The sequence below is a fragment of the Epinephelus moara genome, chromosome 14, assembly GCF_006386435.1.
Source record: "Epinephelus moara isolate mb chromosome 14, YSFRI_EMoa_1.0, whole genome shotgun sequence".
Lineage (NCBI taxonomy): Eukaryota > Metazoa > Chordata > Actinopteri > Perciformes > Serranidae > Epinephelus > Epinephelus moara.
This window is the reverse complement of record NC_065519.1, coordinates 36,712,594-36,718,316: the sequence shown is the minus strand read 5'-3', so window position 1 is coordinate 36,718,316 and position 5,723 is coordinate 36,712,594. Positions and strand designations below refer to the sequence as shown.

Here is a 5,723-nt window from a genome sequence, read left to right as displayed (position 1 = left end):
GATTTAGTCAAGGTTGGCTTCGGTGCAGAAGAGAGGAACTGCTGCTGTCACTAGAGAAAGGTATGACTGAGTCGGAGAAAATGTTTATGGTTTGTTTTAGAAAAGTTGTGACATGGTGTTGAGTGTTACTCTGTATGAATGCCTGCACTTGGCGTAAAGGCAGTTGTATTCTAGCAGGCAGGGCTAGCTAGCTGACCAATCCAGCAGATTAGCCCCTAGTAAAACTCAGGCAAATCCTTTATCACTTGACAGCTTAGCAGCTAAGAGCTAGGCTGGTAACGTGTAGTCGGAGCAGCCTGTGGAGATGAATGAGCTCTGTGCGTTACCCTGCCCCACTCTCAGCTCCATTTACGTCTCTGTTCGGATGAGCGTAGTTCCTTCATGCTAACGTTACAGAGCTAGCTGCTGGCCCAGTGGGAAAGGCTACACATGACTCGAAGGGCTAACTCTTTATCACACTAACTCTTGGTTCGAAATGAAACCTTGAAACCACCTTGCTAAAGATATAGCATTCGTTCACTCTTCTAACCGATTAATTTCAGTGGTCAGTTTGCTGACATGTAACGTTAGCTACATGCGAGACTTGCCAGAGAGGAGCTGAAACTGGCATTACAGGGGCACTGGTGATTAACCACACTTCTAACTTTGTCATCGGCTTAGGGGGGTGTTACGTGTCGCCACGTTTTTGTTTTACTGCTTTATTCTACTGCATTGTTAATTTCTGCAAGTTTAGTGATAGTTAGGCTTGGACAGGAACATGGAGTTTTGTCTGCATGACTACTGTCACTTACATAACGTTACATTTAATGAAACAATGATTCCACTTTGTACATATCTGACTGATTTTACAGGTTTAGAAAAGTAGTGTCGGTTTCTGTGACCCTTAAGTGGTTGTCTTCAAAACCACATGGTCAACACTGTGTGATGATTGATTTAACTCCAGTAATGTAATTTCTATTGCTAGTCACTGAGCAAAAACACAACCTTTCTGAAGTTAAACTAAACTACTCACCTTAGGTGTTACTGTAGAAGTTAACCATTCCTATAGAAACTCAGATGCCTCATCGGCCGCATAATCATACATCAGTGTTGATGACATATTGGAAAGAACAAGACTTGTTTGCAAGCAAATGTAAGTAAACAGGGGGCCTGTAGTTTTTCTGGATAAAAAGCACATAACATTTAGATTTCTTAGCCGATTGCAATGAGTCGTTTTTCTCTTCATGGATTAATGATCTGCGTGTAGTTAAAAAAAAAAAAAAAAAAAAGTCTTGTCTCCAGTTAAACAGAATCTCAATAGACTATTATCACTGCTGGATGCTCAATAGAGGAGGCTTACCTGAACTGAATACATAGAGGTTTAAAAAAATCATTGATTTGATTTTGATTTGATTTATTGACACAAGCAATACACAGAATTTAAAACAATAAAAACATATGTCTGCACTTGTCAGGGATGGAACGAAAAACTCCAGGACTTATTTCCATTGTTGTCCCTGTTACAACAGCAGTCCAAGTGGTGGCATGCATCAGTAAAGTGCTTGACAGTCTACATTAGGGCTGGGCGATAAATCGATTTTATCGATCAATTCAAATTTGTAGTTTAGGTTTATTTGTTTTAATGAAAATCAAGTTTCTATTTTAAATCCCCCACCGCCGCTCCCTGCTGGGCTCCCGTAGTTCAGAGTGGGCTCACCCCTCACCCCCGCACACTTAATACACAAACAACATGGCAGCGAGCGGGGAAGAACTCGTCAAGAAAGGGAACGAGTTCTTCAGTGCTTTTGTGTGCTCACCTGTGTGTGTGTGTGTGTGTGTGTGTGTGTGTGTGTGTGTGTGTGTGTGTGTGTGTGTGTGTGCATCAGGGCCGAACTCCGCCGTGCGACACAGAGAGCAGAGGAGGATTTTAGACGCGCACCGTGTAGGGACAGAAATGACATGCCGTTGTGTAAATAAGATAAATAAGTGTTACCAACGCCAAGCTGGCAGACCCCCGAACCGTAGTAAAGGGACCTCCGAAGACCATTAGCTCCTTTAGCTTGTGTTAGCTCGTTGTGGCAACAACACATAAACAACGGGACTTCGTCTGCGTTGAAGAACGGCACTTTATTTTCAGCACGGCAGGGATGATGCACAGCCTCTCTCATCAGTGTCTGACTTTTACATAGAGGGAAATAACTCAAAAACAGCACGCAGAACTGCGTAGGCTTCTTAACTGTGGCTGCTCAATGTAAACAACAGAGCACATGCCTCACTTTCTTCCTGGGACACATCCGTCTGACGTCACACACCACACCTGGCACACTAACGTCTCATACCTCCTACATCAACTACACACATACACAACTCCACACACACACACAAGCCACACATATCAGGCTCAGCCTGTAACATAAGGCTAATTAGTTTGTTTAATAAAAGCACAAGGTATAGACCTGTTCTATAGGAAAGGTGACCTTAAATGACTTCTGTTGTGATCCAATATGATGGTAGGGGAAACACTGCTGTATGATAAGAAAGGGGTCCAGTGGAAAGTGATCACAGATGCAGTCGGCATGTATATTGCAAGAGACATGGTGTCCATATATAGGCTACCGTGGAAAAGCTGGGGTTTATTCACATGCTGAAAGTTTTGGACTCCAGGTCTGTGCTACCAGGCCGCAAATATTTTTTTTGGAAGTAGGAGGTGAAAAAATCGATTTAAATCGTGAATCGGATTTGTTGTGAAAAAATCTGAGATTTTTTTTTGTTTTTGGCCATATCGCCCAGCCCTAGTCTACATTAATCACAAGTTAATTAAGAGCAATAGTAAATGAAACCACAGTAGTGCAAAAAAGAGCGTCAACACTTATAAAGGTAGGTCGCGGAACAGTAGTTTCCTAATCTTTGATTTAAAAGATACTGCACTTTCCGTTTCTTGTATGGAGAGCGGTAGTTTATTCCACTCCACAGCACCGACATAGATTAAGGATTCACCTCCTGTCTTTGTCCTGTGTTTAGGGCAACATTTCCTCGGCTAGCTCTAGTATTATGTCCATGTGCAATTCTTTTGAAATAATTATTAAAATACATTGGAGCTCTATTATTCAAAATCTTGTGGACCATAGTAAGTTGGATCTGTCTAGCTCTGGTCTCAACAGGTAGCCACTGTAATTGTTTAAACTGAGCCATTCCCATGTGGCTCCTGTGGTTCAGACCCAGGACTACTCTGATTAGTTTGTTCTGTAATTGTGTTGTGTTGTGATGTTTCTTTAGACTCCAGTACCAGGAACTAATAGCGTAATCAAAGTGACATTGAATTAAACAGGAAGCTAATATCTTTAGACACTCCTGGTTCAGTAGTGTAGCCTTTCTTGCAAGGAATCTAGTTCTAGCATTTATTTCTCCCAGAGTCTTTAGAGCCATAGAAGCGCCCCCTAGAGACCCATCGAGGATGCAACCTAAGTATTTAATTGAGGGCTGCGATGTGATCGTTACCCCTCCAGTAGTTATAACAAGTTTGTCCTCCTTGCTCAACCTCAACCTCAACTGTTGAGCCCAATCATATAGATTTGGTCTTACCTAGGTGCAATAGCAACCTATTTTCAGACAGCCAGGTTTGAACCCTGTCTAGATCCCCTCTTAAAATGTTCTCAGGGCTCAACAATAAGGATTGCCCGATTGCCCGGGGCAAGTAAAACTCAAGGTCGGGCATGTAAACTAACAACTCACTTGCCCGATTGGGCAAGTTGCTAAAAATAGTAAAAGTTAATAACTAATTGGTAAAATAAATCTATTTTAAAACGTGCTCTTCTGCTCTGATGCAGCGGTCTCTCTGCCTGAAGTCACAGGCACAGCTGTGTAACAATGTCCTGCCCACAGCGCCCATTGATATTACTTTGCGCGACGAACGCTTCATATAATAACATAACAACATACTATTTATGGTGTTACATCATTTCTGTCTCTACATGGTCACACGTTAACAATTCTCCTCTGCTCTCTGTATCACGCACGGTGGAGTTTCGCCACACACACAGGTGAGCACGCTAGAGCGGCTCGGGCCGCATTTTCCTGACCAAACCTGACCCCGAGCCCGGTGCAGTTTGTCAGCTGACAAAGTTATTGTTATGGACAGTGTGCGTGTACTGTATGTACTTAGTCCTAAAGAGCCCTTCTGGTGCCAGTAGATACATAGAAACATCCCAGCAGGCTGTGCTTTGCAAGCATACAAAAACGGTTCACGCATGTGAAAATTATTTTTCATGCGTGTGCTTCACCTCCGCTGCTACAACTCCATCGTAGGGGAAACACTGCTGTGTGCGTTTTGTGCAACAGGTGGATGTGGTAGTCTACTGGTAGAGTAGAGAGAGAGAGCTAAGTAGCGTTGAAGTAGAGTAGAGCAGGGCAGAGAGATGGAAGCAAAGTATATTAAAGCCAGTGTTAATACAGCAGAACTGGAGAGAGGGGTGAAAAATAAATAGAGGTGGGCATGGGCGCAGAATTATAGATGGAGAATGATTGACACATTGACACATGCAGTCTTTGTTAATTGATAGCCGCTTAAATTAAACAATTTTTATAGGGCAAGTAAAAACTGACTTCGGGCAAGTAGATCTCTGACCAACTTGCCCAACCGGGCAAGTGAAAAAAACCCTTAGCATTGAACCCTGGTTCTGTATGCAATGTATGTCTTTGTGTGATGTGAGAACGGCAGAATCATCAGCATATCAAAATAAAGGGCTGGAGCAAGCAGCTTTCATGTCATTGATGGAGAGTATGAAGAGCAGTGGCCCGAGCACACTCCCCTGTGGAACTCCACAGGGGACTGGCATGGCCTCTGACAACACTCCCCAACATAAACTCACTGGTCCCTCCCTGATAAGACCCTAGCCATTTAATGGCGGAGCTGTCTAATCCTAGAGCCTTCATCTTTAGCAGCAGTATGTTATGGTCGACTGTGTCAAAAGCTTTTTGGAGGTCTAATAGAACAAGCCCACACATTCTCCCTTGATCGATTTCTCTCTTAATAAAATCAGTAATATACAGGAGGCATGTATCTGTTGAACAAGATTTCCTGAAACCAGACTGCATCTCATAAAATAATTTAGACTTGGATACTCATAAATTTGATCGTGTACAACTTTTTCAAAAACCTTAGAGATTACACTTAAAATTGAAACTAGTCTATAGTTGCTAGGGTCAGATTTACTTCCCTTTTTGTAGATTGGAGTTACTTTCACATGTTTAAAATGAGTGGGAAATTTTCCTTGCCCCAGTGAAAGATTAATTATAGACATTAAGTATGGAGCAATGTCAGCCGAAGCATCTCTTAAGAACCTAGCACCAATCCCATAAAAGCCCAGTAGCGTAAGTAAGTAAGTAAGTAAGTAAGGTAAATTTTATTTATATAGCACTTCTCACAGAGAGGACTCACAAGTGCTTCACAAGATAAAATACAAAAAATACAATAACAGAAACAATGCAAAATACACAAAAACAAAAAGTAAAGTGCAGCGAAATGCAGAGATGATACAATGGACAATTAATGGAACGCATGCCTAAACAGATGTGTTTTTAACCGCTCTCAGCTCATGAGGTAGTGCATTCCACCATTTCGGTGCAACAGCCTTAAAGGCTCTATCACCTTTCGTCTTTAATCTTGTGTGAGGGACAGTAAGTAGGTGGCCTTCAGCGGACTGCAGTGACCTGACAGGACAGTGAAAGGACACCAGATCCGTCAA

At 42.4% G+C, this 5,723-nt stretch overlaps 1 protein-coding gene across 1 annotated transcript in view; it reads left to right on the top strand.

Annotated features, from left to right (window-relative positions):
- The window catches only part of setd3 (SET domain containing 3, actin histidine methyltransferase), a 96,500-nt gene continuing 90,777 nt past the window's right edge, over nucleotides 1-5,723 (top strand). The window contains exon 1 of the mRNA XM_050061963.1: nucleotides 1-60. The gene's annotated coding sequence lies outside the window, so the exon portion shown is untranslated. The remainder of the gene's footprint in view (nucleotides 61-5,723) is intronic.